The 20,162-nt window shown below is 47.4% G+C and overlaps 1 protein-coding gene across 1 annotated transcript in view; it reads left to right on the top strand.

The window, feature by feature from the left end:
* Positions 1-4,466: 4,466 nt before the first annotated feature.
* The window catches only part of LOC112239280 (testis-expressed protein 2-like), a 41,183-nt gene continuing 25,487 nt past the window's right edge, over positions 4,467-20,162 (top strand). Inside the window, 2 exon segments of the mRNA XM_042319224.1 lie at positions 4,467-4,787; positions 6,402-6,517. The gene's annotated coding sequence lies outside the window, so the exon portion shown is untranslated.

The following is a 20,162-nucleotide window of genomic DNA, read 5'->3' as shown; positions in this document are numbered from 1 at the left end:
ACGGTCCCATTCAGTCCCCTGACGGTCCCATTCAGTCTCATGACTGTCCCATTCAGTCCCCTGACGGTCCCATGACGGTCCCATTCAGTCCCATGACGGTCCCATTCAGTCCCCTGACGGTCCCCTGACGGTCCCATTCAGTCCCATGACTGTCCCATGACGGTCCCATGACGGTCCCATTCAGTCCCATGACTGTCCCATTCAGTCCCATGACGGTCCCATGACTGTCCCATTCAGTCCCCTGACGGTCCCATTCAGTCCCATGACGGTCCCATTCAGTCCCATGACGGTCCCATTCAGTCTCATGACGGTCCCATGACGGTCCCATTCAGTCCCATGACGGTCCCATTCAGCCCCATGACGGAAGGAGAGTTGTATGGCATTGAAGCTTGCCTGGAGGGTTGTTAACACAGTGTCCAAAGAAGGGCCGGAAGTATACAGAATGGTGTCGTCTGCGTAGAGGTGGATCAGAGACTCACCAGCAGCAAGAGCTACCTCATTGATGTATACAGAGAAGAGAGTCGGTCCAAGAATTGAACCCTGTGGCACCCCCATAGAGACTGCCAGAGGTCCGGACAGCAGACCCTCCGATTTGACACACTGAACTCTATCAGAGAAGTAGTTGGTGAACCAGGCGAGGCAATCATTTGAGAAACCAAGGCTGTCGAGTCTGCCGATGAGGATGTGGTGAAGTGGAGTCGAAAGCCTTGGCCAGATCAATGAATACGGCTGCACAGTAATGTTTCTTATCGATGGCGGTTAAGATATCGTTTAGGACCTTGAGCGTGGCTGAGGTGCACCCATGACCAGCTCTGAAACCAGATTGCATAGCAGAGAAGGTATGGTGAGATTCGAAATGGTCGGTAATCTGTTTGTTGACTTGGCTTTCGAAGAAAGGCACGGTAGGATAGATATAGGTCTGTAGCAGTTTGGGTCAAGAGTGTCCCCCCCTTTGAAGAGGGGGATGACCGCAGCTGCTTTCCAATCTTTGGGAATCTCAGACGACACGAAAGAGAGGTTGAAAAGGCTAGTAATAGGGGTGGCAACAATTTCGGCAGATAATTTTAGAAAGAAAGGGTCCAGATTGTCTAGCCCGGCTGATTTGTAGGGGTCCAGATTTTGCAGCTCTTTCAGAACATCAGCTGAATGGATTTGGGAGAAGGAGAAATGGGGAAGGCTTGGGCGAGTTGCTGTTGGGGGTGCAGTGCTGTTGACCGGGGTAGGAGTAGCCAGGTGGAAAGCATGGCCAGCCGTAGAAAAATGCTTATTGAAATTCTCAATTATGGTGGATTTATCAGTGGTGACAGTGTTTCCTATCTTCAGTGCAGTGGGCAGCTGGGAGGAGGTGTTCTTATTCTCCATGGACTTTACAGTGTCCCAGAACTTTTTTGAGTTAGTGTTGCAGGAAGCAAATATCTGCTTGAAAAAGCTAGCCTTGGCTTTTCTAACTGCCTGTGTATAATGGTTTCTAGCTTCCCTGAACAGCTGCATATCACGGGGGCTGTTCGATGCTAATGCAGAACGCCATAGGATGTTTTTGTGTTGGTTAAGGGCAGTCAGGTCTGGGGAGAACCAAGGGCTATATCTGTTCCTGGTTCTAAATGTGTTTTTCATGTTTATTTAAGATGGTTAGGAAGGCATTTAAAAAAAATATCCAGGCATCCTCTACTGACGGGATGAGATCAATATCCTTCCAGGATACCCCGGCCAGGTCGATTAGAAAGGCCTGCTCGCAGAAGTGTTTCAGGGAGTGTTTTACAGTGATGAGTGGAGGTCGTTTGACCGCTGACCCATTACAGATGCAGGCAATGAGGCAGTGATCGCTGAGATCTTGGTTGAAGACAGCAGAGGTTTATTTAGAGGGGAAGTTGGTTAGGATGATATCTATGAGGGTGCCCGTGTTTAAGGCTTTGGGGAGGTACCTGGTAGGTTCATTGATAATTTGTGTGAGATTGAGGGCATCAAGTTTAGATTGTAGGATGGCTGGGGTGTTAAGCATGTTCCAGTTTAGGTCGCCTAGCAGCACGAACTCTGAAGATAGATGGGGGGCAATCAGTTCACATATGGTGTCCAGAGCACAGCTGGGGGCAGAGGGTGGTCTATAGCAGGTGGCAACGGTGAGAGACTTGTTTTTAGAGAGGTGGATTTTTAAAAGTAGAAGTTCAAATTGTTTGGGTACAGACCTGGATAGTAGGACAGAACTCTGCAGGCTATCTTTGCAGTAGATTGCAGCACCGCCCCCTTTGGCAGTTCTATCTTGTCTGAAAAAGTTGTAGTTTGGAATTAAAATTTCTGAATTTTTGGTGGTCTTCCTAAGCCAGGATTCAGACACAGCTAGAACATCCGGGTTGGCAGAGTGTGCTAAAGCAGTGAATAGAACAAACTTAGGGAGGAGGCTTCTAATGTTAACATGCATGAAACCAAGGCTATTACGGTTACAGAAGTCGTCAAAAGAGAGCGCCTGGGGAATAGGAGTGGAGCTAGGCACTGCAGGGCCTGGATTCACCTCTACATCGCCAGAGGAACATAGGAGGAGTAGAATAAGGGTACGGCTAAAAGCTATGAGAATTGGTCGTCTAGAACGTCTGGAACATAAGAGTAAAAGGAGGTTTCTGGGGGCGGTAAAATAGCATCAAGGTATAATGTACAGACAAAGGTATGGTAGTATGTGAATACAGTGGAGGTAAACCTAGGTATTGAGTGATGAAGAGAGAGATATTGTCTCTAGAAACATCATTGAAACCAGGAGATGTCATTGCATGTGTGGGTGGTGGAACTAATAGATTGGATAAGGTATAGTGAGCAGGACTAGAGGCTCTACAGTGAAATAAGCCAATAAACACTAACCAGAACAGCAATGGACAAGACATATTGACATTAAGGAGAGGTATGCTTAGTCGAGTGATCAAAAGGGTCCAGTGAGTGGAGAGGTTGGTTGGGGGTCACGCTAGCATAGGATGGAGGACTAGAGGCTCTACAGTGAAATAAGCCAATAAACACTAACCAGAACAGCAATGGACAAGACATATTGACATTAAGGAGAGGTATGCTTAGTCGGTGATCAAAAGGGTCCAGTGAGTGGAGAGGTTGGTCGGGGGTCACGCTAGCATAGGATGGAGGTCTGTTGTTAGCCACCTCTTGCGTTCCGTCAGTAGATTAGTGGGGTTCCGTGTGGTAGAGGGGATTAATCCAAATCACACAACAACAACAAAAATAAAAACAATAGATATAGTTATAGAGGCCCAAGAAGAAAACATAATAATAATAATAAAAATAAATAAATTGTCCGATTGTCTATTCAGATAGCAGCCGGTAAGACAGCTAACGGTTAGCAGGCCGCAGATGGGCGTTCAGGTAACGTCGCGACGGAGGAGCCAGCCGGATAACTCCTTCGGGTAGATAACGTCGGCAGTCCAGTTGTGAAGGCCCGGTGGGGCTCCGCGTAGGCAGTAAAACGGGTCCGAATAGGTGACTGCAGCCCAGGAGTGATTGATGGAACTCAGGAGTGATTGACGGAGCTGGCTAGCTCCGGAATAATTTATGTTTGCTCCGGAATCGACGAAGGCCGATAGTCACACGGATAGCAGCTAGCTAGCTGTGAGATCCGGGTATGAATGTCCAGAGAGCAGTCGAAATCCAGGGACATGGAGAGAAAAATTGGTCCGGTATGTTCCGTTCCGAGCCGCGCTGCGCCGTACAGAACTGGCGATAGATTTTCAAGCTAAAGGATAGCTGATGACCACAAACCGTGGTTAGCTGAATACTAACGATTTGCCAGTAAAGAAGCTAACTAGCTTCTGATTAGCTTCTGATTAGCTTCTGGCTAGTTTCAGGCTAGCTTCTTGGAGTTTCTGGCTAGCTTCTTGGAGGATTACAGATTTGAGGTAAATAATACTTTTTTATAAATATAAATTGGTGAGGCGGGTTGCAGGAGAGTGTTTTGAAGATGAGTTGATGGAAAATAAAAATAAAATGTAAGTGAAAAAAGTTGTAAATATATATATATATATACAGGACACGACAAGACGAGGACAAAAGACGTCTGAACTGCTATGCCACCTTGGAGAGGTGGCATAGTTCAGTCCCATTCAGTCCCATGATGGTCCCATTCAGTCCCATGGCTTCTGAACCACAGAATAACAGTGTGAGCTCTAGGCCCTATTTAAATACTTTGAGAATGGATCCCTCCCTCATTCCCTCCCTCCTTTCTAAATTGGTGAAAGTGAAACCCTTGCATTCCTACATAAGGGAGATTGCAAAAGTGTTGTAAATCATAACTGATGCCTGTGATTACAACTCAGGATCTTCACCCCAATCACTTCATAGTGATGCACTTCTGACTATTCTGCTGCAATATCATTAAATATGCATATTATTTGATGTATGGGTTGTAATGACTTCAGATTGTAAGGTAGGCCATATGGTGCTGCAGGGTCGCATAAAGACAGCGTTATACAAAGTGGGTGTGTCATATGATCACCTATAATACCAAATACCTAGTCTCTAACATTTTAATCAATCCCAGGACGTAGAGATCAGATGCCCGTTAGGCGTTCTGCCATCGGATCCGATTTGATTATTCTGCCCTTGGAAAACGGAGAATACTTTTTCTCGCTGTTTCTCACTGTATTGGGCTGTCACTGGGATTCACATTCAGCGCTCATCATCACGTATGTAGGCAGCTGTACTATACGCAGATTGATTGTGGGAAATCCAGGATTAGTTACAGTGTGCATCAGCGGCAGCATCAAACACACCCGATGTGGATGAAATGAACCGTCAATACGGTAAGATTGATATCGCCTATGATATTAGGCTAGATTCTAATATGCCTTTGCTTTCTCTTTCGGAGAGCATTTTTTTGTCAATGGCTGTATCCTCCAGTCCATTTAGCTGGGTGGGTCTACTATATTCGACACGGAAGAGAGCAGAGAGAAGCCTTTTACAGATGTGGACAGACAAAGGCAAAGTAGCGATGTGACTCCGATCTGTTTATAATGTCCGCTACAGAGGTTAACCTACAATGTTACAATGTAACGGTGCTGATACATTAAAACCATCTGAAATGCGAGCGGTAGGATATTGTAGCCTAGGCTGTACCGTTGCACATACAGTAGCGTATAGCCTAGCCTGTGTATCTGCATATGTATCCGCATGTCTTTGTTTATGCTACAGTGTTTATGTCATGGTTTCTTGTTATTAACAGACATACCATTTGCAGCAAGCAGACCGCCTAGAGGTCGTTGTCTATAGGCTCTGAGCTGTGAAGCAGTGATCGCAGGTCTCCATTTAATAATATTCTGAACTATTATTGGCTGGGTATCACAGAGATAGATGATGAATCAGCTAGGTATCACAGAGATAGATGGTGAATCAGGTAGGTATCACAAAGATAGATGATGAATCAGCTAGGTATCACAGAGATAGATGATGAATCAGCTAGGTATCACAGAGATAGATGATGAATCAGCTAGGTATCACAGAGATAGATGATGAATCAGCTAGGTATCACAGAGATAGATGGTGAATCAGGTAGGTATCACAGAGATAGATGATGAATCAGCTAGGTATCACAGAGATAGGTGATGAATCAGCTAGGTATAGGCCCTTCTGTTCCTTCTGAAACTGAGCCAGACATGGACAATTTGAAGTGCAAATATCTCATTCTATAGGATTTTTCATACTGATGTTGGTTTCAATAAAGAATAGGGAGACAGATACTGATGTTGGTTTCAATAATGAATAGGGAGACAGATACTGATGTTGGTTTCAATAATGAATAGGGAGACAGATACTGATGTTGGTTTCAATAATGAATAGGGAGACAGATACTGATGTTGGTTTCAATAATGAATAGGGAGACAGAGGAATTGAGTGTGGGCTCATGTCTGCTGTATCTCATTGACATCAATTGTGCTATAATCCTGTCATTACACATACATATGTATGTGTTTTTGTGGTTAAAGCATTGACATTGTAGCTACACTTGTAACTAGCTGAACACAGAGTTCAGTCACCATTCGATCTCTTCTTACCTGAACACCTCAGTCTCTGTTCTCTCTGCTCACACTCTCTCTCTCTCTCTCTCTCTCTGGTGAATGGGGTTACTGGGGTATCAGGGGGGTTTGTCATTCATCCATGCGTTTGTGTTGGAGACAAGTTCGGCACATTAATATCTTATGAGTCCCAGTTCATTCACAGAACTGCAGTCTGTCTGCTGATTGAGAGAGTGAAGTGGCATTCAGGGTTTATCTGCTAATCAGAGTGCTACCGCTGTGCTGTGTGTGTGTGTGTGTGTGTGTGCGTGCGTGCGGTGTGTGTGTGAGTGTGACAGTAAGATAATGATATACCCTCTAGTGCTCCCCCTCACCACAACCAATGTCTCTCTCTCTCCCATGCAGACCTCTAAAGCAGCAGCATGATCCATGGCCTGGCTGTGTGTGTGACTGTCAGTGAGGACAGACAGTGTTGCAGCCCAGGCCAGAGGCAGCAGATTGAATGCCACTGAAGTCTCAAGGTAAGCCTGAATATGAGCTCCTATTGATCGGGACCCTGCATGGGGACTGTATGGCCTGACCTCACAGAGAGGGAGGAGGGGGGATTGATCCAGCCTTGAACAGCCTCTCTCTGTCTCTTTATTTCTGTCTATCTCTCTTTTTCTCTGTTTCTTTTCTCTCTCTATTTATCGCTCTCTCTCTCTTTTTCTCTGTCCATCCGTCCAAACCCTTTAAACCACTGTGCCTTTTCCTGGCATACATTAACCATGCTAAAGAGGTTCGCATTATTTCACCGCATTACATAGAGGACACACTATTATACTGTCACCTGGGAAGAGACATGGATCTGTGTGTGTGTTCTGTGTGTGTGTTCTGTGTGTGTGTTCTGTGTGTGTGTGTTCTATGTGTGTGTGTTCTGTGTTCTGTGATAGGGGGTAGGGGGTGATGGTGTGGGGGATAGGGGTGATGGTGTGTGTGTGGGGGATAGGGGGTGATGGTGTGTGTGTGGGGGATATGGGGTGATGGTGTGTGTGTGGGGGGGGATAGGGGGTGATGGTGTGTGTGGGGGATAGGGGCTGATGGTGTGTGGGATAGCGGGTTGGTGTGTGTGTGGGGGATAGGGGGTGATGGTGTGTGTGGGGGGTAGGGGTGATGGTGTGTGTGTGGGGATATAGGGGGTGATGGTGTGTTTGTGGGGGGATAGGGGTGATGGTGTGGGGATATCTTGTGATGGTGTGTGTGAGGGGCATAGGGGTGATGGTCTGTGGGATAGGGGTGGTGGTGTGTCTGATGGGGATAGGGGGTGATGGTGTGTGTGGGGGATAGGGGTGATGGTGTGTGGGGGGGTAGGGGTGATGGTGTGTGTGGGGATAGGGGTGATGGTGTGTGGGGGGATAGGGGTGATGGTGTGGGGGATAGTGGGTGGTGGTGTGTCTGGTGGGGATAGGGGGTGATGGTGTGTCTGGTGGGGATAGGGGTGATGGTGTGTGGGGAGGGGGGGGGGGATAGATGGTGATGGTGTGTGGGGGGATAGGGGTGATGGTGTGTGTGTGGGGGGGTAGGGGGTGGTGGTGTGGGGGATAGGGGGTGATGGTATGGGGGTTACGTGGGGATGGTGTGTGATATAGGGGGTGATGGTGTTGGGGATAGCGGGTGATGGTGTGTGTGGGGGATAGGGGTGATGGTGTGTGTAGGGGGTAGGGGTGATGATGTGTGGGATAGGGGTGATTGTGTGGGATAGGGGTTATGGTGTGGGGGATAGGGGTGATGGCGTGTGTGCGGATAGGGGTTGATGGTGAGGGATAGCAGGTGATGGTGTGTGGGGGGGAAAGGGGTGGGGTGTGTGGGGGGGATAGGGGTGATGGTGTGTGGGGGGATAGGGGTGATGGTGTGGGGGTTACGTGGGGATGGTGTGGGATATAGGGGTGATGGTGTTGGGGATAGCGGGTGATGGTGTGTGTAGGGGGATAGGGGTGATGATGTGTGGGATAGGGGTGATTGTGGGGGATAGATGGTGATGGTGTGTGTGCGGAGGATAGGGGTGATGGTTTGGGGGTTAGGGGGTGATGGTGTGTGTGCGGAGGATAGGGGTGATGGTTTGGGGGTTAGCGGGTGATGGTGTGTGTGCGGAGGATAGGGGTGATGGTTTGGGGGTTAGCGGGTGATGGTGTGTGTGTGTGGGGGGATAGGGGTGATGGTGTGGGGGATAGGGGGTGCTGGTGATGGTGTGGGGGATAGGGGTTGATGGTGTGTGTGTGGATAGGGGTGATGGTGAGGGGATAGCAGGTGATGGTGTGTGTGTGGAGGAAAGGGGGTGGGGTGTGTGTGGGGGATAGGGGTGATGGTGTGGGGGATAGGGGGTGATGGTGTGGGGGATAGGGGGTGATGGTGTGGGCGATAGGGGTGATGGTGTGTGGGATCGGGGGTGATGGTGTGGGATAGGGGGATGGTGTGTGGGGGGGGATAGGGGTGATGGTGTGTGTGGGGGGATAGAGGGTGATGGTGTGTGGGGGATAGGGGTGGTGGTGTGGGGGGGGGGGGATAGATGGTGATGGTGTGTGGGGGGGATAGGGGTGATGGTGTGTGTGTGTGGGGGATAGGGGGTGATGGTGTGTGGGGGGATAGGGGTGATGGTGTGTGTGGGGGGATAGGGGGTGGTGGTGTGGGGGATAGGGGTGATGGTATGGGGGTTACGTGGGGATGGTGTGGGATATAGGGGTGATGGTGTTGGGGATAGCGGGTGATGGTGTGTGTGGGGGATAGGGGTGATGGTGTATGTAGGGGGGGTAGGGGTGATGGTGTGTGTGTGTGGGGGATATAGGGGTGATGGTGTGTTTGTGGGGGGATAGGGGTGATGGTGTGGGGGATATCTTGTGATGGTGTGTGTGAGGGGCATAGGGGGTGATGGTCTGTGGGATAGGGGTGGTGCTGTGTCTGATTGGGATAGGGGTGATGGTGTGTGTGGGGGATAGGGGTGATGGTGTGGGGGATAGGGGTGATGGTGTGGGGGATAGGGGGTGGTGGTGTGTCTGGTGGGGATAGGGGGTGATGGTGTGTCTGGCGGGGATAGGGGTGATGGTGTGTGGGGAGGGGGATAGATGGTGATGGTGTGTGGGTGGGATAGGGGTGATGGTGTGTGTGGGGGGGATAGGGGTGGTGGTGTAGGGGATAGGCGGTGATGGTATGGGGGTTACGTGGGGATGGTGTGGGATATAGGGGTGATGGTGTTGGGGATAGCGGGTGATGGTGTGTGTGGGGGGATAGGGGTGATGGTGTGTGTAGGGGGATAGGGGGTGATGATGTGTGGGATAGGGGGTGATTGTGTGGGATAGGGGGTTATGGTGTGGGGGATAGGGGGTGATGGCGTGTGTGCGGAGGATAGGGGTGATGGTTTGGGGGTTAGCGGGTGATGGTGTGTGTGCGGAGGATAGGGGTGATGGTGAGGGAATAGCAGGTGATGTGTGTGTGGGGAAAGGGGGTGGGGTGTGTGTGGGGGATAGGGGGTGATGGTGTGGGGGATAGGGGGTGATGGTGTGGGGGGGGGTGATGGTGTGGGGGATATCTTGTGATGGTGTGGGGTAGGGTAGGGGGTGATGGTGTGGGCGATTGGGGGTGATGGTGTGTGGGATCGGGGGTGATGGTGTGGGATAGGGGGTGATGGTGTGTGGGATAGGGGGATAGAGGGTGAGCTGTAGGTTCTCTCCAAGTCTAAATACATTCAGCTTGAGGCTGTCTGGCCAGCCATGTCTGACTGACTGTCTCAGCCCTCAGCATTAAAGAAACAAGTCACGACTGCTTCTTTTAACAACCAGTGTGTAGGATGGTATCTGGGTTCAGTACGCACATGGAGTCCTCTCCTGTGTGATTGTCAAGGGCAGGGGAGTGTGTGTGTGTGTGTGTGTGTGTGTGTGTGTGTGTGTGTGTGTGTGTGTGTGTGTGTGTGTGTGTGTGTGTGTGTGTTTGCTTATCGACTGGTTCTGTTAGCCTTACTGTGAGGCAGACTAATTTCAGCTACTTTCAATCTACAGAGGCCAGTGTTTCAATAACTACATAACATGATCCTGTCTTGTGTTGACTTCTGATTTGGTCCCTCATTGCTTTTGGAAGAATTGTTAAGTTAAATATTTAGTTACTTGTGTTTGACCAGGGTGGTACGTCCCTTTCTGTTGAGGCTCTCTCAGAGCAGGAAGTGTTCTCTTCCTGTTAGCAGATTCTGGAGATTCGTTCAAAACACATACGCATACGTACACAGACTACGTGCACGCATGTGCGTATGGATGGAGTCCTACTGACACACACACGCACTCACACACACACACACACACACACACACACACACACACACAGTAGAGATACATTCACTATACACACACTATAGCTGCTACTAGGCCAGATGGAATTCAGGTCAGTTAATTGCAAGGTGAATTTGCTAGTCAGATAAAGCTATTTACCCTGTTCCCTGTAATGTTTATGTGAATGCATTATATGTGTGTATGTGTACGTATGTATTCACACTGGTCTTCGCACAATGCAGTAGGTTAAATACATTTGAATTAAATCACTTTTTGACAGCAACACCTTTTGGTTTGAACAAAACCTTCTATACATATTTGCCCATTGTAGAAGTGGTCAGAAAGTTACGTTTTGGACCTGAATGACAAAACATTCAAGTAATAAAAGTTGCTCATATTCATATTATTTACAAGATTACAAAACCTTACAAACAATGTGGTCAAACTATTTGATAATTTCTTGAAAAAAATGTGTTTTTAATAAAAATTATTACATTTTTTAACATTTAATGTAAATTACCTAAAATCGTAAACTCAGATTTGTTTTCTTCATATTTGCATATGTTGTAGTTTAGACCCTACTTTACATAATCTGAGGTGTTTGTGTTGTGCCCGCCATCGGTTGAGACACAATATGCTCTAGAATACAGGGTGGGTGTCATTTCAATCATAGAAATATAACTAACAGAATGGACCTATCCCTTCAGACTACTGCAACTTAGCTGGTACACCATTGAAATGTAAATTGAATAGGTTGAATAGGTTTCCAATTGAGGATTGACAGTATTATTTAAAACAACAGATATTCCCATTCAACATTGCATGTGTGGACCTCCAACCATTTTGTGGTACCATTTGAAAGTTGAAATCTACAATTTATTCCCATCTATTTTTAGTCCATTTAACATCCATAACCCACTCTATATGTAGGGACAGCAGCTAGCCTAGTGGTTGGAGTGTTTGTTTACATTTAACATCCATAACCCACTCGATATGTAGGGGCAGCAGGTAGCCTAGTGGTTGGAGTGTTTGTTTACATTTAACATCCATAACCCACTCTATATGTAGGGGCAGCAGGTAGCCTAGTGGTTGGAGTGTTTGTTTACATTTAACATCCATAACCCACTCTATATGTAGGGGCAGCAGGTAGCCTAGTGGTTGGAGTGTTTGTTTACATTTAACATCCATAACCCAGCCTATATGTAGGGGCAGCAGGTAGCCTAGTGGTTGGAGTGTTTGTTTACATTTAACATCCATAACCCACTCTATATGTAGGGGCAGCAGGTAGCCTAGTGGTTGGAGTGTTTGTTTACATTTAACATCCATAACCCAGCCTATAGTTAGGGGCAGCAGGTAGCCTAGTGGTTGGAGTGTTTGTTTACATTTAACATCCATAACCCACCCTATATGTAGGGGCAGCAGGTAGCCTAGTGGTTGGAGTGTTTGTTTACATTTAACATCCATAACCCACCTATATGTAGGGGCAGCAGGTAGCCTAGTGGTTGGAGTGTTTGTTTACATTTAACATCCATAACCCACCCTATATGTAGGGGCAGCAGGTAGCCTAGTGGTTGGAGTGTTTGTTTACATTTAACATCCATAACCCAGCCTATAGTTAGGGGCAGCAGGTAGCCTAGTGGTTGGAGTGTTTGTTTACATTTAACATCCATAACCCACCCTATATGTAGGGGCAGCAGGTAGCCTAGTGGTTGGAGTGTTTGTTTACATTTAACATCCATAACCCACCCTATATGTAGGGGCAGCAGGTAGCCTAGTGGTTGGAGTGTTTGTTTACATTTAACATCCATAACCCACTCTATATGTAGGGGCAGCAGGTAGCCTAGTGGTTGGAGTGTTTGTTTACATTTAACATCCATAACCCACTCTATATGTAGGGGCAACAGGTAGCCTAGTGGTTGGAGTGTTTGTTTACATTTAACATCCATAACCCACTCTATATGTAGGGGCAGCAGGTAGCCTAGTGGTTGGAGTGTTTGTTTACATTTAACATCCATAACCCACTCTATATGTAGGGGCAGTGGTTGGAGGTAGCCTAGTGGTTGGAGTGTTTGTTTACATTTAACATCCATAACCCACTCTATATGTAGGGGCAGCAGGTAGCCTAGTGGTTGGAGTGTTTGTTTACATTTAACATCCATAACCCACTCTATATGTAGGGGCAGCAGGTAGCCTAGTGGTTGGAGTGTTTGTTTACATTTAACATCCATAACCCACCTATATGTAGGGGCAGCAGGTAGCCTAGTGGTTGGAGTGTTTGTTTACATAACATCCATAACCCACTCTATATGTAGGGGCAGCAGGTAGCCTAGTGGTTGGAGTGTTTGTTTACATTTAACATCCATAACCCACTCTATATGTAGGGGCAGCAGGTAGCCTAGTGGTTGGAGTGTTTGTTTACATTTAACATCCATAACCCACTCTATATGTAGGGGCAGCAGGTAGCCTAGTGGTTAGAGTGTTGGGCCAGTAACCAAAAGGTTGCTGGATTGAATCCCTGAGCTGACAAAATATGTTGTTCTGTCCCTGAACAAGGCAGTTAACCACTGTTCACCGGTAGGGGACAGGCCTTAACTGACTTGCCTAGTTAAATAAAAAACAAAACAATTTAAGAGCATGTTACCTCAACCGATGGTGGGCATGACACAAACATTTCAGACGATGTAAATAAGGTCTAAGTTACAACAATTATTTTTACATAATTGACATTTAAGGGTAAAAAAATTGCATTGCAAATTTGTATTTATTTTTAAAATTTTAAATGATATGAATCTCAACCGTTCATCTTTCACAGTGATGAAGACATGGATGTGTCATGGTATGGTGGGTTATGCAACATAGGTCAACTTTGAGCAACTTTTATTTCTTGAATGTTTTGTCATTCAGGTCCAAAACATCACTTTCTGACCACTTCTTCCATGAGGAAACATGTATGGAAAGTTCTGTTTCAATCAAAGGGGATGCTGTCAAAAAGTGACTGAATTCAAATGGATTGACCTAGTATTGGATCAGGTGTTTATGTGTTCCCCAGCAGCACACACCTCATCTCCATGGAGATCCAAAACGTAGGCCGAGCCTTGAGTGCTACCGCCCCCACATTGTTGTCCCCTGTGTTGGCTGGGAGATACACAGCTTCCCTCTCTCCCCTTCTCCCCCTCTCCCCAACCAAACTGAGCTAATACGCTTATTAGGGAATAGACTTTCAGATGAGTTTCCTTAGAATCCATTTGTTTGGTGTGTGCGTGTGTATGTGTGTGTGCGTGTGTGCGTGTGTGTGTGTGCGTGCGTGTGTGCGTGTGTGTGTGTGTGTGAGTGCCTACAGTATGTGTGCATAATGTCTGAGTCTGTCTGTGTGTGTGTGCGTGTTTGCACGTGTGGTTCTGAGTCATCAGAAGTCTCCCATGCATCCTGGACAGAAGCAAAGCCATAGTGTCGTGTTAGCTGTGCAGTAGACCGTGAGGCCTGCTGATGCTGAGGTAGAGGGCTGTAGTCATGATGCTGAGGTAGTGGGTTGTGATCCTGATGCTGAGGTAGAAAGAAGGCTGTGGTCCTGATGCTGAGGTAGAAAGAAGGCTGTGGTCCTGATGCTGAGGTAGAAAGAAGGCTGTGGTCCTGATGCTGAGGTAGACTGTGGTCCTGATGCTGAGGTCCTGATGCTGAGGTAGAGGGCTGTGGTCCTGATGCTGAGGTAGAAAGAAGGCTGTGGTCCTGATGCTGAGGTAGAAAGATGGCTGTGGTCCTGATGCTGAGGTAGAAAGAAGGCTGTGGTCCTGATGCTGAGGTAGAAAGAAGGCTGTGGTCCTGATGCTGAGGTAGAAAGAAGGCTGTGGTCCTGATGCTGAGGTAGAGGGTACTATGGTCCTGATGCTGAGGTAGAGGGCTGTGGTGCTGATGCTGAGGTAGAAAGAAGGCTGTGGTCCTGATGCTGAGGTAGAAAGAAGGCTGTGGTCCTGATGCTGAGGTAGAAAGATGGCTGTGGTCCTGATGCTGAGGTAGAAAGAAGGCTGTGGTCCTGATGCTGAGGTAGAGGGCTGTGGTCCTGATGCTGAGGTAGAGGGCTGTGGTCCTGATGCTGAGGTAGAGGGCTGTGGTCCTGATGCTGAGGTAGAGGGCTGTGGTCCTGATGCTGAGGTAGAGGGCTGTGGTCCTGATGCTGAGGTAAAGGGCTGTGGTCCTGATGCTGGTGCATACTCTACCTGCGTGCACTGGACAGTCCATAATCCCCAACCATAACCCTGTGCGGGTTCTCTCATAGCTGGTTGTGTAATTTCCCCTCGCTCAGTCAGCTCACCTCAACCTGGGCGGATGGGGACTGGAGGCTAGGGGAGACAGACGTGGTTGGGGTCGACAGATGTGGGGGCGGTGACAGACTCAGGAGGCATAGGATGGACTTTTTGGATTTAATAGGACCCTCTGAGAGATCTATAACTATTTATCTCCCCATTTATACATCTCTCCCCCAATTTCTCACCCTCTCCATTTCCTGTATCTCTACTCCCCTGATATCCCTCTATCCATCCCTCTCTCTTGACATGCCTTCTTTCTAGGTGAAAGTATCAACTCTCATCATTCAAATTTGAAGCAATATCCATTTGGTGAGATTACTTATTAAGAGTCTTCATTCTGTCTAGCTGATTGGTAGATATTATAATTGATATTTTCCTTATAAAGTGTGTCTGCAGTGGAGCGATTAAATTACTGAACAAAGGCTCAGTACTGGAGGAGCGGACTGGGCTGGGGCTATCAGTACTGGAGGAGCTGACTGGGCTGGGTCTATCAGTACTGGATGAGCTGACTGGGCTGGGTCTATCAGTACTGGATGAGCTGACTGGGCTGGGTCTATCAGTACTGGATGAGCTGACTGGGCTGGGTCTATCAGTACTGGAGGAGCTGACTGGGCTGGGTCTATCAGTACTGGATGAGCTGACTGGGCTGGGTCTATCAGTACTGGATGAGCTGACTGGGCTGGGTCTATCAGTACTGGATGAGCTGACTGGGCTGGGGCTATCAGTACTGGAGGAGCTGACTGGGCTGGGGATATCAGTACTGGAGGAGCTGACTGGGCTGGGGCTATCAGTACTGGAGGAGCTGACTGGGCTGGGTCTATCAGTACTGGAGGAGCTGACTGGGCTGGGTCTATCATTACTGGAGGAGCTGACTGGGCTGGGTCTATCAGTACTGGAGGAGCTGACTGGGCTGGGTCTATCAGTACTGGAGGAGCTGACTGGGCTGGGTCTATCAGTACTGGAGGAGCTGACTGGGCTTGGTCTATCAGTACTGGAGGAGCTGACTGGGCTGGGTCTATCAGTACTGGAGGAGCTGACTGGGCTGGGTCTATCAGTGCTGGAGGAGCTGGCTGGGCTGGGGCTATCAGTACTGGAGGAGCTGGCTGGGCTGGGCTATCAGTACTGGAGGAGCTGGCTGGGCTGGGCTATCAGTACTGCTGCTTTTGTTTGAGAAAGAGGGAGGGATGCAGTCTGTGTGGTGTCTAATGCACCAGAGCTGAGGAAAGGGGAAGGGAAATACTAACATCCACTCAGTAGAATTGAATCCCAACAGTCTTTGTTTGACCCTAGATTTCAGTTAGGTTTTAACATGGCTAAACAAATCCCTCAAAGTGACATTCTTGCTTGTCGTAAATGTAGATATATTTTCATATTTAGTGACAGTTATAGAACAACGATGCCCTCATTCCAGATGTTGTATTTTACCTTCTCATCAGTCTCTCTGCCTTTCAATCTCTCTCTTTCTCTCGCTGTCACCTTCTCCCTCCATCAGCCACAGAGCATCTCTTCCATCTTCCCTCCCCCTCTCCCTCAGACCTATGGATTGTGTATATGTAAGGCTTACACACAGTGACTGCTGAAACTCCACAGGCAGCCCTCCTAGTATTCTTCAACACACTAATCCTCCAGTACATTCTATACTCCCTGAGGTGTATCTGTCAATGACATTACCACTTTCATATTTCTATACATGCTAAAAGGCAAAGATGAAAACCAGTTGATCCCAGGTTGATACCGCTCAGCCATACACACCAAATCCACTATATCCCCAGCTTAGTCTAATGTCATCACATATGACTAAACAGCCATTCCACAACATTAGTATTACTTAAGTGAGGTTATGTGTGGATTTCTTCAGCTCCCTCTCAGAGACTGTCACAGGACTCTCCTCTCCTCTCCTCATTACCACTCCGTAAGGAACTTGAAAATACTCCCCTCAGAACTGTCTGTTTCTAACCAACAGTTGTTGCTAACAAACACTTGTTGAAGGTCAGATTCTGAGGAGGAGGAACCTGAGGATAATAGTAGAGATAGAGATGGTAGAGTGGAGCTCTCTCACAGTTGACATGGCAACAGCTTGTCTTGATCCTGGAGAGGCTGGAGACGTTGACAGTAAGTTCTGCCTGTGAGATGGCAATGATGATGAATGGGAGACAGAACCGGTTTGATCCTGCATGGCTGAGTGCTCTGTTCTGAGCAAGAGAGAGAGAAGGAGAGAGGTGGGGCGAGGGAGATAAATATATATAGACAGAGAGTGGGGATGCAGTGAAATACACACCACTGACTCTCTAATTAGAGAAAGAGAGATGTTCTGGTGATTCATTTCACTTAGCAGGTGGCAGCAGAATGCACACTGTCTGTAGGCTGTTATGGGTTTTGAGTTGTTCCACAGAGACTTACAGTAGTGAATGCATACATTTTCACACACACACACACACACACACACACACACACACACACACACACACACACACACACACACACACACACACACACACACACACACACACACACACGTATGTGCCCGCTTGGCTACATACCTGCATGTGTCACCTTTTTACCTAGCCCTGTCATGGTAATGTACACCAGCATATTGAGCTGTGTGTTTGTGGATGATGTGTAACTCTGTGTCTTTGTGACAGAACAGACAGGCTCACTGGTGTGGAGCTCAATGCTAAGTAGTAATGGGTGGACTCAGCAAACTCTCTCTCTCTCTCCTTTTATCTACCTCTCACTCTCTCTTAGTTTAATCTAGACTTCTTTACCTCAGACTAACCATACATACTGAATCTGCCTCTCTCTCTCTCTCCCTCTCATTATCTCACTCTCTCCTAGTTTAATCTAGCCTTCTTTACCTCAGACTAACCATACATACTGAATCTGCCTCTCTCTCTCCCTCTCATTATCTCACTCTCTCCTAGTTTAATCTAGCCTTCTTTACCTCAGACTAACCATACATACTGAATCTGCCTCTCTCTCTCCCTCTCTCTCTCTCTCTCCCTCTCATTATCTCACTCTCTCCTAGTTTAATCTAGCCTTCTTTACCTCAGACTAACCATACATACTGAATCTGCCTCTCTCTCTCCCCCTCTCTCTCTCTCTCTCCCTCTCATTATCTCACTCTCTCCTAGTTTAATCTAGCCTTCTTTACCTCAGACTAACCATACATACTGAATCTGTCTCTCTCTCTTAGTCTTAATCTAGCTTCCTCAATGTCTCAGACCAACCAGATTTCTCTCCTGTTTCCTCACTCTTTCGTCTGATCGTTTATTGGTTAAGAACGTTGGGCCATTAACCGGAAGGTTGCTGGTTTGAAACTCAGAGCCGACCACCCGCACCTTTCTGAGGGTTAAATATGGAAGACACATTTTGGTTGAATGCATCAATTGAATAGGTATCCCCTTTCCCCTAATCTAATGGAGTCTACCCTTCAAACTGTCTCAGAACAATCTAACTGGCTACAGGCTCCATGTTGCTCACTAGAAAACACGACCGTAAACTATTTTCAGTAGCATGGTAACTTTTCTTTGCAATGTATGTAAGTAGGCAATTATTTAACCGCCCCATCTCAACCTGTTTCTCCTTCCATCTCTCTGTTCCCTCTCACTCCCCTCTGTCTGTCTGTCTGTCTGTCTGTCTGTCTGTCTGTCTGTCTGTCTGTCTGTCTGTCTGTCTGTCTGTCTGTCTGTCTGTCTGTCTGTCTGTCTGTCTGTCTGTCTGTCTGTCTGTCTGTCTGTCTGTCTGTCTGTCTGTCTGTCTGTCTGTCTGTGTGTCTGTGTGTCTGTGTGTCTGTGTGTCTGTGTGTCTGTGTGTGAGATGCAGAGGGCAAATCAGGTTTTAGCTGATTAAAGGGGCCTGGCTTTGATGAATTGGATGAGTGTGTTGTCTCCACCAGGTTTGCAGCTCTGAGCCCCTCTTATAGCCTAGCTGTCACAACCAAGAGCTTAGGGCTGCGTTTACAATCTCAACCTTGGAGTGTTTTCTCTCTCAACAGTTTTCAACCATTTTACATGAACATTTGAGTCTTTTAGCAGACGCTCTTATCCAGAGCGACTTACAGGAGCAATTAAGGTTACGTGACTTGCTCATATTGCAACAAAAAAATATTTGATTGCTCCTATTCCATTGTAGCATTATAGCTGCTAAAGATCCCTGTAACCTGCATGGAACTTCCTTTGTTTTAGGAGGTTTTCAATGTTGTCAATTGTTTTCCACAATGCCACTGTAGTGATAATAAGCAACAGTAGACCTGTGTGTGTTGTCAGATGCTCAGCACTAAGGCTCTGTGTGGATCCTCTTCCTCTCCTGGTTGACTTTCTGGCTGTCCTCCTATAGCTGCTGAATCCAGAAATCTGGTTCAATGGTTCAATGGGATCTTTCTGTAGCCTGACGACTCACACTGAATTGTTCTGTTGCTCTGTCGTTCGCTACATACTTTAGTCTGAGACTGCCGTCATTGAAGTCGTTTGTGGTGACCAGGGGCACGAGGGGCGTTGTACAAAACAAAGTCATCAGCGACTGGATTGTCTCTAACCAAGAGTATCAAAAACAATGACAAATTTTCACCTCGCCACTTTACCCCTCGTGTGTTCTGGCCCAACCCATCGGTTTCTGGCCCAATCATCAGACGGCCCCAAATGTGTTTACATTCGGTGAAGGGTCAGGGAGGTACTCAGATCCAGACTCATTGCGGAGAAGAAACTAACATCCGTGGGCGTGGCGTAGCGTTTGGTCGGAGCAAGGAGTCTGGGTAGCCAGGCAAATCTTTCTGCCCTTTTACCTCTCATCTTTTAGTCTGTCGTTTAACCTTTGATCACCAGGATGTCATCCTCACCCTCCTTCTCAGCCCTGATCTGTGGCCTGTGCTCTCACTTCAAAAGCATTTGAATTCCTCTTCAAAGACTAGTCTCTGAAGGTCCTCTGTTTCCACTACAGGCCCCTGTGGCTCTCTATTTCCTTATTTTTGATCCATCGTTTTGTCGCCCTCTCGCTCTTGTGCCTGCATTGCCATGACTTAAATATCACACACACACACACACACACACACACACACACACACACACACACACACACACACACACACACACACACACACACACACACACACTCACTCCCTCGCTTAGACACTTTAGAGAAAACCTATTTCAGCCCAGCAAAAAAAGGGGCATGCAGAAGAGTCAAACACTGTGTCATTCTGTCCAGCAAATGACTATGAAAGAGAACCAATTCAGGCTGAGCCTCTGGTGGGAAGAAAGGCTTTCTGGATGTAAAGAAACAATCACAGCCTACCACTTTCATTGTTTCTATCTCTCCATCTTCCATTAGAGGCTTTTATCAACCACTTGCAGGCTTGAGAGATGTGTGTGTTTGTATATTTGGGGTGGGGGGGAGTGTGTATATGTGTGTGTGTGTGTCACAGGTAGCTGGTGACACCTTATTTGGGGAGGACGGGCTCATAGTAATGACTGGAACGGAATCAATGGAATGGTATCAACCACATCACACATATGGTTTCCATGTGTTTGATACCATTCCCTTCCAGCCATTATTATGAGCCGTCAACCCCTCAC

The sequence above is a fragment of the Oncorhynchus tshawytscha genome, unplaced genomic scaffold (genome assembly GCF_018296145.1).
Source record: "Oncorhynchus tshawytscha isolate Ot180627B unplaced genomic scaffold, Otsh_v2.0 Un_scaffold_1341_pilon_pilon, whole genome shotgun sequence".
NCBI lineage: Eukaryota > Metazoa > Chordata > Actinopteri > Salmoniformes > Salmonidae > Oncorhynchus > Oncorhynchus tshawytscha.
The sequence above is the reverse complement of the archived record's forward strand: the minus strand, read 5'-3'. Positions and strand labels throughout refer to the sequence as shown.